The 15,423-nt window shown below is 37.7% G+C and overlaps 1 protein-coding gene across 7 annotated transcripts in view; it reads right to left on the minus strand.

Annotated features, from left to right (window-relative positions):
- NRIP1 (nuclear receptor interacting protein 1) overlaps positions 1-15,423 on the minus strand; it is a 78,813-nt gene that overhangs the window by 17,887 nt on the left and 45,503 nt on the right. For 2 of the 7 annotated variants that reach the window (XM_074901976.1, XM_074902012.1), the window contains one exon: positions 6,384-6,432. The exons of 1 other annotated variant lie outside the window; for it this stretch is intronic. The gene's annotated coding sequence lies outside the window, so the exon portion shown is untranslated. Of the gene's footprint in view, positions 1-1,633; positions 1,719-6,383; positions 6,433-7,199; positions 7,320-15,078; positions 15,258-15,423 lie in introns of those variants that run through there. 4 more of the 7 variants (XM_074901994.1, XM_074902003.1, XM_074901985.1 and 1 more) reach the window with 4 other exon arrangements.

Below are 15,423 nucleotides of genomic sequence, written 5' to 3' on the forward strand. Positions count from 1 at the left end.
CATAGTATTCAATTACATGTAAAACCCCATAAATCCATGTTAAACACCCAGATTTTTTTTTTTTTTTTTTTTTTTTGAAGGGGGGGGTGGTAAGCAAGTGAGTGGAAGGGCAATACAGTTTCTATTGTAATAAGAGATTTCAGCTTATTGTAGATGAAGTTTCTGAAGACTAGACACAGAAAAGGCTTGTAATTTCAGTTAAGTGGGAAAGGAAAAATCTGCATTAGCAAGAAGGTCTCTACTAGTTCAATTACAATCTTTTTTTTCTCTCCAAAGCAGAAATAAACTGAAGCAGAAATAAAGACAGAACATAAGAACCAACTGCAGTGAAACCTGGAGAAAAGATGCTAAACACATTCTGTAAAGAATGTCACTGAAAGTCCTCATCTTACCACTGTGCCAGAATTAATCTGAAAACATTCATAACATAAATCCCTAAGTAAAATACTAGAAGCCTTTTAAGTCTTATAAATGTATACTGAGATGATCAGTTAGTTACTAATACCATCAAACATTGGGAATTGGGTGGCAACTCAACCTTAGCCATGAGTCAAATCAGAATAATTAAATACTGACTTAGCTCAAAACCCCTGAAAACTGCATTCACTGCCACAAAGCCATGGTAGTAACAGCAGATGGCTGCTAAGGGCAAGTGTTTAACTACCCCTCAATACAAGGGTATATGCTTTGAAGTAATCTCTCAAATTTTATATTGATAAAAATTACAAGCATTTTAAGAAGATAATATACCATCACAAAGTCATGAAAAGAGCTATTACTACTATGCGTTATATCTGTCTTTCATGAAGGAAACAATTGCAGAATAGCAAGAAAACAACCTACTTATTGTTACCACTTGTTCCAGTAATGTCAAGAAAGTTGAAACAGGTGCTAATACTTATTTCAAAAATGTTTAAAACAGAATGCAGATGTGTAATTGACTTCCAAAGAAACTGTGATTTTCTACAGATGACAACATTATCCCCAAAATATAAGACCTATTAAAAAAATAAATCTATTACTCTACACCTGTACCTAAGTATTAGCTAATGTGGGACCATCATTCATAGTGCCTGTCAAACCAACAACCTCACTAAGCCTTTATAAAGCCATATGCCCAAAGTGTCTGTTACATGGACCAACTTCACTGCCATGTTAGCATATGTCTAAAATTAAGCCTGTGCTCAAGAGCCCTGCTGAATGCAAGTGGCACCAGCACCTAACTGGCTGCTAGTGAGTGCCATCTCACTCTCTAGGAAAAAGGGCCATCTCAGTTGCCATGAAGAACAATGCCAGTAATAAACAAACTAGTTGAGAATCTGAACATTTAAATGTATACAAAAACGTGGTTCCACAAGAGTTTGTCTGATCTAGTGTGAAGCTGCTGCCAAAACACGTAGCCTTGTCTTGGTCTACAGATCTGCAGCTCCTTGTGCCTGCTACCTTCCCAGCATCGACACAAGCACTCCTATAGAAAGCTCCTACAAGGCAAGTTGTATAAGGACCTAGAAACCCCAAGATACTGCCGAATGTTTGTTGCACGGTTCTCCGTGTGGGAACATGTGACTATGAGAGCAGCATGAGGAAGGACAAAGAGAGGGACTAACTCCTTTCTGTGCCAAACCGCACTTACGCCAAATGAAAGCATTGCCACTGGTGAGATTCTCCAAGAGGAAATGCCACCTCCAGGTAGAACGTCTGTGCTGAATTTGGAACAGTTCATCAGTAAGATAAAGATGTCTTCTTAAGAAGCATCTCCTAAACAGAATTTAAACAAAACTAAACAACTGTCAAGGTATTCAAGCCCTCTGAAATCTGAAAAGATGACTGGAAATAAAATAACTGATTCAAATATTTTAATTTTTATATTTTACTGAAGCATCCTGAGAAGACGGAGTATAAATCCTATTAAACTGAACTTAGTTTGTCCATCCCTAAAATAGATTTGACATACAAACACAAACACAAGGTCAAGGTCACAGATCAGCAAGAAAGATTACAAAGAGGACTGATGTAAGATCTGGCATTTGATCAAAGCTCCTGGATATTATTTTTTTTAGTACACTTACCAGAAATACTACACTACATTTTCTTCACATTGCTACATTACATGTTTTAATTATTCCCTACCTTTAAGAGCTGCTACCCTGTACTTATTTTGCCAAGAGATCTTAGGCAGCATATCAAGTAAACTAAGGAAGAACTTTTACATTAAATGAAAAGGAAGTGGAAGACTTTTTGCCATCCTTCTTGCTCTGTTCAGCTATGTACCAATACATACTAAATTACAAATCCAAAAGGTGAAACCACTCACAAATATAGGACATGACAGTACGACCACTGCTAGAGAATCAGAACCTCAGTTTATAACTTCATGCAGTCCAAGTTACTTATCTTAATATAGCAATTGTATATTTGGATGTGCACTTCAAGCACAACACTCACTCATCTATCCTAATTATCTGTGTGCACAGCATGTATTTCTCAATTAAAAAACCCCCCAAACCTCTTAACACCAGACCCGTGCAGAACACAATCAAACTAACCTCTTCTGTAATCAGGACATTTACCTCCTAGAAAGCTTCTTTAATGTTGAAAGCTGAGTAAGCGAGCAGATTAAACACAGCAGCAACAGTTGAAAGACTCATTAAAACTCAGCTGCTGAAAAATAGTTAGCAATGAAAGTCATTTACTGATCTATCCATCCATCCATCCACCTACCAAGACATTCTCAAAGCTTTAAACACATGCTGGAGAATATTTAGCTGACAGGTCACATCCACCAGACATACCTTCTGATGCTTAAACAAGAGGAAGGAAAGGTGTCTTGAGTGACAACATCATATGACATTCAAAGGTGTACCGCTGCCACAAAGTTTAGATGCTCGTTGTAGTAAGTAGTAATTTAAAGAATAGTGTGCCTTGTACTCTTACTTCTGAACCCCTCACTTTCAAACACCAGCACAGCTCTGATGTTAGTCTAGACATGACTGGGAGCAGTTTATATTTAGACTGAGAGCTATGTCTATAAATAGGACCGATCGTGTTGGTATAAAGCTTTTATTGGAACTCATTTGGGGTGACCTGCGTAACTCACTTGTATGTGGGCATCTCAGACATTGACAGTAAAACCTTCATGCCATCACACACCCTCCTGCCTCTTGTTTCAGCTGTGCCTCAATATTTGTTTACTGATTTTTCCTCCATTTAGTTTCTGTATAGGTACCACGTTGGCAGCACTCTACCTGTGTGAGTGGGTTGGCGCAGCTACCAATGAAGAGTCCTTACATGAAAAAGACAAAAAAAGCGCAAGTTTTAAAAGTCTCCTTTTTGAAAATATCCTTTACAAGAATTAGATTGTCACCCTTTTAAGCTATAGTACTGCCTGAGCTACTAGAGCCAGATACAAATCACTCCTGAAGCCTTGGATGTGAGCTTCTCAGCACAATGGTATAGGTGTTTTTAGCCCTGATAGTGATTCATCAGCTCTTAAAACAGTCACTGGTTTAAGATCAAATTGAATTAAGCTTTAGACCTCTGGGAAATACAGTTCTGCTCTTCTTTAGTCCCTCCTTTTCTAAATGCTTTCAGCAAAATGGGAGAAAAGGGGAGGTTGGGTTTGGTTTTTCTTCCAAGGCGAATTTCTATTCTTCCTACTTTGTGAAAGGCTGATTAAGCTTCTAACTGCACTGAAGTGTTAGGAAGAGGAAAAAATATTAAAAAAATAATCAGGCAGTGATTACGATTCAAGATTTTTAAAAAACAGGAGTGCATTCAGCATCCACAAACAAATCAGCAACTTATTCTGAGAACCAAACACAGGAAAATGTGTATACAAGACATTCCACAATCAAAAACAGTCTAGGAAACACATTAGTTTATTAGCAATGTAGCTACCCAACTTTTCCAACTCTAAAGCAAGTCTATTTGGAGTCATATAGCTTATTTAAGTTTACTAGCGCATGAACATTTGAAAGCATGTAAAAGTTTTTACTTTAATTGATCTATATTACAGCAAATAACTGTTCACTCAGTATCATTTTAGGTCTTCCCTCATACTTACACTATAAAAAACCCCACAACTTTCTTAATCATCATAACCAAACCTTTAATAAAACAAGTCAGCAGCAGTTGTTGTTTTGGTTTGGGTTTTTTTTTCCTGTTAAATGCAAGTTCACACTCTTTACACACATAACCTACAGAAGCAAAGGGTTTATGCTCATTCTGAATTTTGGATCAAATCCCCCTCTTTTCAAGCAATGGCGATGTGGCAGGCTGCTATCAACGGTCAGTGGTAGTTTTGGTCTATTTCTTACCGTGACACCACAAACAAAATGTCTGAAACCCCATTCTATTGCATTCCTCTTTGGAGAGCTCAAACAGTCAGAGCCAAAGCTTTCTGCACAGAGCCCCTAATGTAAACCATTTCCAGCATGCTGTCTTTTAAAAGGAGTTAATGACAAACTGCAGTAAATGACTAGCTAACATAAATGAGTATGACAGCTAGCACAAAGAAGAGAGTACTGGTCAATTTAGTAGTCAAGTAGTTCACAACAATGGATTACCTTGAAGCATTGGATGGCTACCAATGCCCAATTCTGTAAAGATACTATTTTATTTATTTTTTTAATAAAGAAATAAAATTGTTGTCTGTAGTTATATTTAGATGTGTGAAATGTCAAATCAAGTTTTTAAAAATGTTAAAATATCATACTGACAGTTTAATAGTAAGTCCTTTAACTTCATACTTTCTTGATACTTATTCTTCCTAACATAAATAGATCTATGGATTTTAATTGGACTACAAAATAACGGCAAGATTATGCACACATGCATGAGAGAGGCACCCAACTGATGCAACACTGATTAAGGTTGCAGTACTAGGCATGTGACAGACAGACATTTACAATACTGAAAAGCAGTAATATATCACCAATTTAAGCATCATGACTATTAAAAGCAAACTGATTCACATTCAAAATTTGAATATTCTTCTATTATTCAGGACACAGCATAGGATTTTCATTTCCAAACAAGATGTGCAAGATCAGTTATTCCAGCTTTCCCATTCCTCAAATTGTTTAACACGCACCAACCATAGCAGGTGATCTGGTTTCCCACATGCTGGAAGTCTGATACCAGTTCATCATATAGCAAAATTGGCTGGTGTTAACAATGAAAGGCAGTGGGAAGTAGGTGGTGAATTTCCCTCTGTAAATCTTGTCTCAGCTTGGAGGGGGGGGGGGCACAGGGAGGAAGACCCACAGAAATATCTTGAAATTACAGTTTTAATCTATTCACTTAATGTCTACTGATAAAGTAAGGAAAGAGGGGGAAACTATCATAAAACAAAAGATTTAAAAGTCATGAATCTAGCAAACAGATACATCAAACTCCACCAAAGTTGCTTAAACTATGTATTGCATAGTATAAAGTCATCATATGAGAGTGATCATCCATAATCACAACTCTATCGATTCATCTGATCAGGCTAGGTATTATTTCCAGCTTAATCTGCTATGGTAGAGATCTGAGCGTGGCTGACAGGTCACAACCCATGTCCTTTGTGTTATATAAAGCAGTCTTTACTTGATGTATCTGGAAGAGTAATTTCCCAGCTCAATATATCATCAATAAGTAACTCCAGCATTTTCTGAATCAATATATAGTAAGGCATTGTCAATGACCTGAAGATAGGTTTCACTGCCTGCCTGTATTCTGTTTTGTTTGTTTCTTCTCTTTTTTAGAGTCTTTTTAAGAATTGTGTCATAAAGATAAATATAAAGGGTTTTGTTAAACCCCTGCTGCTAAATGTCATCAGTGAACAATACCAGAAAAACTTTACTTAAGACTATACTAATATGATTTCATTCACATTAAAAGTTCAGGCTCGTACATACCTGCAGAATCTTACTGAAGCACAAGGTGACTCAGAAATACCAAATTACTGCAGAAGCGAATCACACTAGACAAGAAGCTACAAGCCAAACAGGGCAGCAGAGGAAGACCAGAGGAAAAAAAAAACCAAACCAAAAATCAAACCCCACTCTTCTCAAAGAGACTTTATGCTCTAAAAGCATACAATTTAAAAATCTATTTGTTAAGAAAAGGCCAGAAGTTCTGGTGGGCAGGTGATCATGTCTCCACTTTCCCAGGAAACTTTTAGCAGATCGCTAGCTTGGCACCCTAGTTAGCAATCTTAGTAGAAAGAGATCAAAGACTATCTGGGGATGTGAAAAATAAACACCCTCCAACTCATATTTAAGAAAGTTAAGGACCTAAGCTAGTGTGAATTAGATAAAATTACCACTCCATGCCTGGGGTAAGAAAAAAAAATACACATTAATAAACTTCTTCCCAAGTTCAGGGGCAGAAACTCATACCTTTCAAGTGTCAATGCTGGACCTTTTTGAATCTGCTTTTCACTCCACCCTGCCAAAAATAAATACAGTATAATCAGGATGCAGAAACTTATAGTGGAAAACAATTTTATTTCTACTGTAGCAGAAAAGTCATTCTGTTAATTCAGTACTCGCTCATGAAAGGGAGACTGTCTTAACAAGGTATCAACAGACTAAAATAGAGTTTTCTCCTGAAGTTGATTATACTTGTGGTCAGTGTGACAGTATCAGAGCTTGACCAATGAAACCAAGCTGGGCAGGCTGGTAAAGATGACGTGTCAGGAGAGAGGGGATAGGTCTCCTTGCCCGGTTAACGCTATCCACTGTGTCAAAAAAAGTTGTCATCAGGGGATTATCTTTATTCTGACACTCCCGCTATCCATTTACCCGTGATGACTTGAAAAAAAAAAAAAAAACCAAAACAACAAACCAACAAGCCAACACCACACAATACACTTCCTGATATTGCATTCTGTTTTTCTAAAACCTTGTCTTCTGCCACTACTATCCTTACGTTACTTGCAATTAAGTCTTTTCTCAGCTCCCTACATCTACAATCCGTACTTCTGTAACATTACTGACATCCAAGGACCCTTCCGCATACACAAAACACAGCTGTTATTACAATCCTTCCCCTCAAGACACTCTGACCATATAACCCTTTACTTCAAGTATTCAATTGTTTTTCTCTTGCTCTAGATTAAGTTTAAAATTTCTCATCCTAGCTCTTACAGACATTAATAACTCTTTCATTTCTACCCACATAGCCTAACCACTTACTGTGTCCTTCTTCCTTACCCTTTTGTTTCCACAAACACTCGTTTTTACTGTAATACTCAGGCACCTCTCACACAGGAAATTCCATTATGCTTCTGCACTGCTCCCAAGGCGAAGATCATCTACACTCTGGAGGTTATTTCTTCCTCTCCTCCAACAGTAAATCACCACAGCAAAAATTAATCCAAATCCACCAAAATACCTCCTGCAAAACCACAAGCCAAAACACAAGTGATGTATGTTGCTTGCCTTTCCTCACAGATTTACACAGTACTGTTTGTTCCCTTTCCCTCATCATGGCCTATATGAAGTTTAAAACAAATATATCTGCACCTGTGAGATGCTGAGTAGATGTATAATATGTCTTCTGCTGGACAACAGTTAAATGAAACCCTAGAGCAACACTGACCTCCAAAATAAGTGTTTTCCTTTCCTCTTACATAAGAAAAAAAATGCATTTATTGTTTTTGCAGTACAACAATACAGTTTTCACCTGGTACCTTTCTTTTACTACATATGATTGGAGGAGAAGTAAAGATCAACAGAACACAAAGATTAATGATATGGAGAAGAGGGTACAGAAGGGCTAAAATGTAATGTAGAAGGGCTAAAATATAGCATCAAAGGGCTCCCCTTCTCTTGAGCTGCTGCTATTAAAAATCTAGTGAAAGCTCTTTCCCTTCCCTGGCTGATACAATGACAATATCCCACCCCACCACAATCCGTTTCACTTCAGAGCGTACAACAGAAAAAAGACCAGAGAAGGAAAGGAAATATCACTCCTAGGAAAACTTATTTTGAGTCACAAGATTTATATTTTTCTTTTTAATCATGACAGCAAATAATGCCAAAGATGACATGAACATGGAAACTTTTGAGGAGGAAGTTGAAGGGAGAGAAAGTACCTGTCCCAGGGACTAGTTAAACATAAACCCCGACCTCTTTCAATGAAACAAAGGAAGCTTTTTGTGTCTCAGCTGCCTTAATGAAATAACCTTCTGAGCCCAAAGAGCAGACTTAATTATTCAAGTTCTCCACTTTTTTGAACATAATTTCTCCTACTACTCCTCAAATCAGAGGGATTTGATTTACTGGATCTACCTCTCATTTCAGTTTTATTGCAAGTAAGACTGAATCCCTCCTTCCAAAGTCCCCTTGGTATCTTTCCACTAAATAATGTAACCCAGAGCTTGCTTGTAGCACTTCTGAAGGTGCACAGTTTGGCTTACCAAGAATAACCTACTGAGATGCAAATTCCACTTGCCTTCTTTATAAACTGTCACATTTATGAGAGCAAGTCTGTCTGTGCTTGACATTCGCTGGGAAACACTGCATGGCATCAGTTCTATTGTAAAACATTCTATATTCCCATAAATTCAGACTACAACCCCAAAGTGCTTACAAACTAAAATAAGATACAGGAATAACTAAGCACAAAGGAAGGGCTGTAGAGGTAAAATTAGGTTCTAGAAAGAAAAGCATCAATGGCAGGTGAAGACAGTGGGGCTGTCTAAGCTGCCTGGGACTGTCTCACAAGAGTGAAGTCCTGACGAGTAAGAAAATGAAGAGCAGAAACAAGATCATGTAGGATACTGCACACTGTAAAAGTATACAAGCAACCTGCTTTGTTAAAGTATCAAGCCAGAGGTGAAATTCTAGAGTGTGGTTTCTAAAACATCAGCTGTGTTTCTCCACCATTGTAGGAAGTCTTTCCACTGAACTGCCATAAACAACATGTTACAATGCGTATTATTTTACTGTGATCTTGACCAATGGGACAAGAGTGAGGACTGGAAGATGGAAAACACCTTGACTCTAATAATCTGTTGTTCAGAAAGGGGCTGGAGGGAGGGAAGGAGAAAAATTAGAAAGTTACTCCCTATCCATCACCACTGAGACCGAAAGCTCTGCTGATATTGGGGGTGTGTGTGTGTGTGTTTAAGATTCCAAAATGAAAGTTAATAGACTAAACTATTCTTGTAAATCCCTTCTATGTATGAGAAGCAAGGTGTGCACTGAATATAAATTATTTTTGTTGGCTGCCTGCTAAGACATGAATGCCTCTAAAGAACATGGAATAACAGCTTCCTTTTTGCTAATACATCTGAACATATTACTGAAAGCACCTTTCTCAAGTTTTTCATGAATTCTTGTATTCACATTTAATTACCTTATTTAAAGCAAATGGATATTTTCTAAGAAACAACATGATCCACGTTCCTCACAGGTATTGATCATAAGAACGGTAATAGTATTTATGACAGTTTTCCTAATACACATCCAAAAAACCCAAACTATTTGTGATAGGGATATGTAAGCAAGAATCTTTGCTGCTTTAGGTACTGCCACTGAAACCTCTCTTGTTTAATAGTCCTCTTTGTTTGATTGGCAAACCTGATTACAAATTTAATTTTTGCACAGTAAAGCTCATCCAGCCATTTTTTGATTTGAAATTGGTTTGCGCTCTATCATGACTAGCTGAATGCCACAAAAACCTCTGACATCATGACCTCATAAATCGTGGAGAACAGAAGAAATGCTCTTAGAAGCAGGGAACTGTTGATAAGAGACTTTTTCCTCCATTGACTGTACTCTGTCAGCTGTAACTATGTGCAAGAGCCCACACTTGCAAATTACACAAAACATGCATCTGAACTACCCTTCCATGAAATTATTTTCTTTGTTAAAATGATAGTCACAGGCAGAAAAGCTGAGAAGAGGAAAGTGTCTGAAGTTGACCAAGCACCCTGTTTTCCTTCGATCCAACATCCCACCACCATTTAAAAACTCCATTATTTAAAAAACAAAACAAAAAAATAAAAAAATCACAGACCTTGATGTACTCCTACCACTAAGCTGCAGTCAGTAGTCAACATTCCTAACTACAAAAGGGATTTTCATGGGACTATCCATCCACTACATGAATCTGGAAAAGAAAATCTCAAACTATTTTGCACTTGCGTGAACTACAGAATTCAATTACATATTACTTACACATAAAGTGAGGTCATAAAAAACCCCACCCACAAATAAATTACAAGTAAGAGGCATTTCAGTTACTGTAGACCTGTTTCAATTGGACATCTAAATATCTGATGTTAGATGGCTGTTGCTCTTACAGACTGATCATAGAATTTCACTCCTCTGTTGTTTACCAGGAGCTCTCATTATGTGCACTATGAAGGGCTAAACCACATTGGAAGCTACTGGGCACTGCCAAAATTTCAAGAAAAAAAGTTAGTCTATCTTTGAACAAAACAGAACACTTCACAAACATCAATGAACATATCACAGCAGTCCTTTGGAATACTACCACTTTACACGTGAGGAACAGCAAGCACAGAGCCCACAGTCACATCAAGTCCATATCCATAGCAAAGGAAGGAAGATTTTTCTACATCTCCATTTGTAATCTTTAATTACAAGATATTCTGTCTCAACAGTTTGTGGACGGCTTTGTTGTTTGTTTTGGGGTTTTTTTCCTGCTGGTGAAACAAAACAACAACTGAGTACAAACTTGAGGAAACAACGGAACTTACTAAAGGAATAGGACTTGCAAACCACAGTAAATGACTTCATCTTCCAAAATAAGAAAAAATTACCAGCACTGCCATCACCCTTAGGGGAAGATATATGTCAGTTAAATATCATCAGCACTGGTTTTCCACTATACCTGCTGAAATAATGTTCTCTCCAAGAAAACAACTCTGTCAGTGCAGAACTGAAGAGATGAATGATAGCATTAAGATCAAAAACATAATTCCACCAACTTTTCCTGTTTCTCAGAGATCTGCCATCCTCAAAACAGTCCTTGTGAGCTGGGCAAGTACTGTTTAGTTGATTGAAGCTGGAAGGACCACTGCACAGCAGCAGCAGAATGAAATCTGCAGCAGTGGCTCTTCCAATCCACTGACCACTTTCAGTCCTTTCCTAACATAAAACAATAAAGACCTTTTTCTCCTGAAGCAAGGATCTTTCATAGAGAAGTATTTATAAACGCGTACACACATATCTAAGCATTTCATTCCCAAACAGGTCAATCTATTTCCTTGCTTTAGAAAGCTGTCAGAACCTGCTTTTTTACCAGTCTAATTCAGCTGCAATACATTCACAGCAATGAATTGCTCAGATAAACTAGAAAACAGGATGTGCGTTCATCCATAGATACAGCAATATATAAACAGAACTCTAGCAGTCCATACTAGAAGCAGAGCTATGAAGGAAAGGTGACTGAAAGTGCAGTAGCAAGTGAATCCAGAGAGGCAGCTTTTTAACTGCTCAGTGGTTCCCCAGCTCTGGAACCCTGAACTACAGCAAGCCTGACTGAGCATCCTCTGAAAGTTGCACCAGTAACTAGAACTAAGCCTGCAGAAATGAGTTTGCCTCCCATTTAAACAAAGCCAAAAACCACAAGAAGAATATTAACATTTTTCCTGATGAGTTCTCACAAACTCAAATTACAGCTTCAGAAACTGGAAGCTTCCAAATTGACCAAACTCACTAAATAACTTGCAGATACCTGCCACACATACTCTGTGCCAGAGCGAGAGAAAACAGATCAAGTGACTGCCATCGGCTTTACAAAACAGGTAAGTCTGGGAGTAAGGGAAGTATCCAAAACCTCCTAACTGCTAAGTCAGTCCCACCTTCGGTTGATATAGCAGAAGCAAACACCAAACAAAGAAAAAAAAAAAAAAAAAAGGTGTTTGAAACTTTTTAAAAGCCCCAGGTTTTTCAAATGGCATCAGGAGAATAGATTAGACAAAGAATATTAATAATGTTGTGTACTCTAGATCATTTTTCATTCTTTCAATAGGCAATCGTGCTAGTACCCAAAGCAGGTCCCAGTTCTTTCTATGATTTTACAAGAACATCTTAAAAACACACAAAAACTTTTCAGCACAGCTTTCTACTTTCTTATCTTACCACACTTGCCCCCTCAAGTAAGACTGAGCATGTTTTCATTAACGAGTCATTCAGTCCAATTCTTCTGCTGCAGATGCTTTGTCTGGTGGTCAGAAAAAAGATGCCAGAGCTTATTTCATCAGGCCTTGTAAAATCTTGCCCCATTACCCCACCAGAGTAACAGCAACACTTTTAATTTTCAGGGAAAGTTAAATGACACAACAGACAAAATTCCCTCCAGAGGTTTCGCAGCAGTTTCAGTTCAGTACACAAGGCCGTTAATTACACAACTGCCTTTAGCATTAGCAAGAATTCGGTAGCTACAGCACTGGTTGAGTTAAGGCTGCCTGCAATAACTGCACACACATGGAAGAAAAAAAAATTATTTACTTACAGAAGTTATGCAACACCCCAACTTCCTCTTTTCTTTACTATGGTAAAGCATGGCAACAGAAGGAAAGGGGGTGGAGGTGAGGAACAGGCATTTCACAATCTCAAGCAGGGCATAGCTACCTTTCAAAAACATACCAAAACTGGAATTTGCATCTAAAATCTGCCCAAACTGATGATGCATTCAAGTACAAACTCTTACTTAAAACTTAAAAGTATTTCCAGAGGAAAGACAGTGTTACACAGTTAGCCAATGCTGGAATCAACCACATGCCTCCAATGTAAGAATGTTTTTTTAAAATCAGATTGATTTTATTTGGTTGGTTTTAGGGGGCTCTGTTTGGTTCCCCCTCATCCCCAAATACAGTAGTCCACTCCAGGCACAGTTGTATTCCAAGATTTTCATCAAGAGTTTAGTGTTATCAGGCATGCTCCTTCAGTAAAGATGGCAGTAAGAGTTTAATTCTGCAAACATTCTTCTACTTTCCATTTAAAAAAAAAAAAAAAAAAGAAAGAAAACCAGAAAAATCACACTACCCAAACTAATATATTCCATGGCATTAGGAAAACTTAGATATCAAAACCATACACCCATCAGTCCTCTCTTTTAATCGTAATCTAAAGACTCTACATCACATTTCTATTGATACACTAACGATTGGAAAAAAAAAAAACCTACAACTGAATAACAACAAAACCAAAAACCAAACCAAAACAAAACCCCCACAACTCCCAGAACTGACTCTACTCAAAACAGGAATCATAAGAAGTCTCAAAGCAGTCACAGCAATCTTGACTGTTAAAATGTTTTCAAGGACTTGGATTTAATCACATGTCATTTTCTTTTCCTCTAATCATTTATTTAAAGTCATAGGTTGAATTATTTATGAACAAAAGTTAATTACATTGAAATGCAGTATTGCCCTGTATTTATCTAACACCTTCTTCAGAACTCGACCGCCTACCACTAACTGGTTAAAATCTACAAAAAGTCAATACATAATTTAAGATAAGATTTAACTATATCTGCAGTATTACTGCAATTAACTTTCAAAATCATCTCAGATATAGTCAAGTCCCTTGATCTTTCATTCTGCCGTGTAAAACGTGCAACTGTTTTTCCTGACTTTTGTTAACGTTACAAGATGTTTTTATATTTCAAAACAAATCCAGGGGGAAGAATAACTCACAAAATATTTGCTTTGAATAATAAATTTTAACTAATTAGTTATAATTAAAGTCATCATTATCTGAGTACAATCACATCACAGAGCCTCCCTATCCAGGGTTCTTCAAAATTTTCTCAGCTGTCAAAGGATCTCAAAGATTAACGACTTGCATGCACAAGGGTGTATTCACACTCTTTGCAAGGTGTAAAATGTAAGCTCAAGCATACACTCATATAAATATATTGCACATCTATAAAGTGTTAATCTTAAATCGGCAAGACCATATGACAGAAGTAACTATTACAGTGCATGCCTGCCTCAGCATAAAGCGTTTTCCAAGTCCCTCATTTCCTTAAAGCAACTCATTTACTTGTAACTTGCCAGGACAAAGAGTAGAGAGAGGATTTCGCAAATACCTCTGTGGCTTGTGCATGGTGATAACACACCAGGAAAGATGGATTTTCATTTTCTCATCAAATTATTAGATTAGGTTTACATGCAGATTTAAATGCCCAGGAGGAGTCTGCCACCTGTCCTAAACTTAATTAGTCAGGAATGTCTGCATGACAAGAGCAGATACTTCAGATGTTTTGGAGTGACCACAAGCAAACATCCAAATAATCACCAACGCAACTTCAGTGATGCCAAGAACGAATCACTAAGCACAGCTCTCTGTGAAACAGACTGATTTTTATTAATGGAGTTCTTCATACTTCCCAAACACGCAACTGACATCAGCTGAGTTATCTATAAAACCAGAGAATCAACTGTGTAAAGTCAGCAACTGAGTTAAGGAAATGAAGAGCACTAGCTTTCTCATTAGAATATGGGTGCATAGTTACATATTGGGGTGGGGTGGGAGGGAGGGGAGACATGAAGGTTCAAATCCTCCAAGACTTTTCCTCAGCTTTGTTCTTGTTCTGTTTATCATACCAGCATCTAAGATTTTTGTATTTTCATACCTCCCCTCACATACCCGCCCTCACATGTAGGGCCAGTGCAGCAGATTAAAAACTAGGAAAAAAACCCACATTTTCTTTTAAAGAGACAAACACATCCATGTTCAAGTATATTTCACATTTATCATCTTGCTAAAAGCTAAACCAAAACCCCCTTAAAATGTTAATTAGCATTTTATCTGTGTAGGTACATAGCGACTACTGACACAGTTGTCAGTAACTGAATATAATACAGAGAATTCAGTTATCCATCTCCTTACGTTGCCATTGGCACATACAATAAATTTGTCTCATTAGCAGGGGCTACTTAGTCCGTTGTAGTAAACAAAGCTGCAGATACGACAGCCTCGCACTCTTTTCATTCATTCACATATTTTTCTTTACTTAGACTTCTAGCATGTGCCATAGAAGAGCCGAATGTTAAACATTCCTGGAGTGTCACAATATGTAATACAATAAAACAGATTACAACCATACCTTTCTTTCACAGCAGTGGTGCCAAGCACAGGTACACTGTAGCAATCAATTTGTTCTGCAGACAGTAAGGCTTTCATAGAATACTAATGCAAAATCTCTTTTCTTTCTCCTTCGACTTGACTCCCCAATGCCCGGGTCCCGACCAATACAAGGAGGATGGCAGAATGTCGTCTGCTGAGATAACCACAACTACTAATCAAGTATACGTGTACAAGGGCATGGGATTAAACCTCCACCAGGCTTGACTCGGGCACTGAGAGCAGCTAAACACATGCACAGCAAGGTCAGAATTAAACACACACACACACGCGCGCGCACATCTACTTGAGCGAACTAATTTATCAC

This window comes from Athene noctua, chromosome 1 (genome assembly GCF_965140245.1).
Source record: "Athene noctua chromosome 1, bAthNoc1.hap1.1, whole genome shotgun sequence".
Lineage (NCBI taxonomy): Eukaryota > Metazoa > Chordata > Aves > Strigiformes > Strigidae > Athene > Athene noctua.